Raw genomic sequence first — 923 nt, forward strand, 5'->3', positions numbered from 1 at the left:
CAGCATTTCTCGGAGAGTTCACTCTGTGATGTTTCGTCTCCGGTTCTTCGGTGCCAGTACCACCCTTGAGCTGCGCAAACACCTGATCGAGACTCTGGTGTTCCCTTTGGTTGATTACTGCTGCCTGGTGTACGGCGGTCTTTCTGCTGAGCTCTCTCTTAGGATCCAGCGTCTCGTCAACATGGGGGTTAGGTTCGTTTTCGGAGTGAGGAGGGATGAGCACATCGCCCCTTTCAGGGGGTGACTGGGATGGATGACGTGTGAGGCGCGGAGGAATTACTTTCTTGCGTGTCTCACCTACAGGATTCTGCGATCCGGAGAACCAAGCTATCTTGCTGACTTCTTCGTTGCTAATCGCAGCGTGCGCCCGGTGAGGGGTGAGGTGTGTCCCCTCCTTATCAAGCCTTTTAGGACGGAATCTCTACGCCGTTCATTTCATGTGTCTGCAGCATATCTCTGGAACTCTCTTCCCTCCTCAATACGTGATCTTCCCACCATCCTGTCCTTCAAGATTGCTCTTCGCACTTTCCTCAGTGACAATCCTTGATTGCGCTGATTTCTCCCACCCTTTGTGTCTTTCTTTTCTTTTCTTCACTATTTTCTTCATTTCATTGCATTTAATTTCTTCATTTCTTCCGTCATTGCACTCTTTCATACTTCCCCCATCATTGCCTGTGCCCATTGAGAGCCCCGTTTGCTGATTTTATCATATTTTCGTATACTTATGCTGATTTTCTAACTGTGTTTGGCTGCTATACTACTTATGGTTTTGTTATTTTTACTATGTATATATTTTTCTGTCTTTTATTTTTGTCTTGTTGTATAACCTTGTGTTATATTATTCTTTTGTACAACATAATGTACAGTAAATAAACTTCAATCAATCTCTCTCTCTCTCTCTCTCTCTCTCTCTCTCTCTCTCT

This window comes from Diachasma alloeum, unplaced genomic scaffold (genome assembly GCF_001412515.2).
Source record: "Diachasma alloeum isolate Michigan unplaced genomic scaffold, Dall2.0 Dall_scaffold_00351, whole genome shotgun sequence".
Classification (NCBI taxonomy): domain Eukaryota; kingdom Metazoa; phylum Arthropoda; class Insecta; order Hymenoptera; family Braconidae; genus Diachasma; species Diachasma alloeum.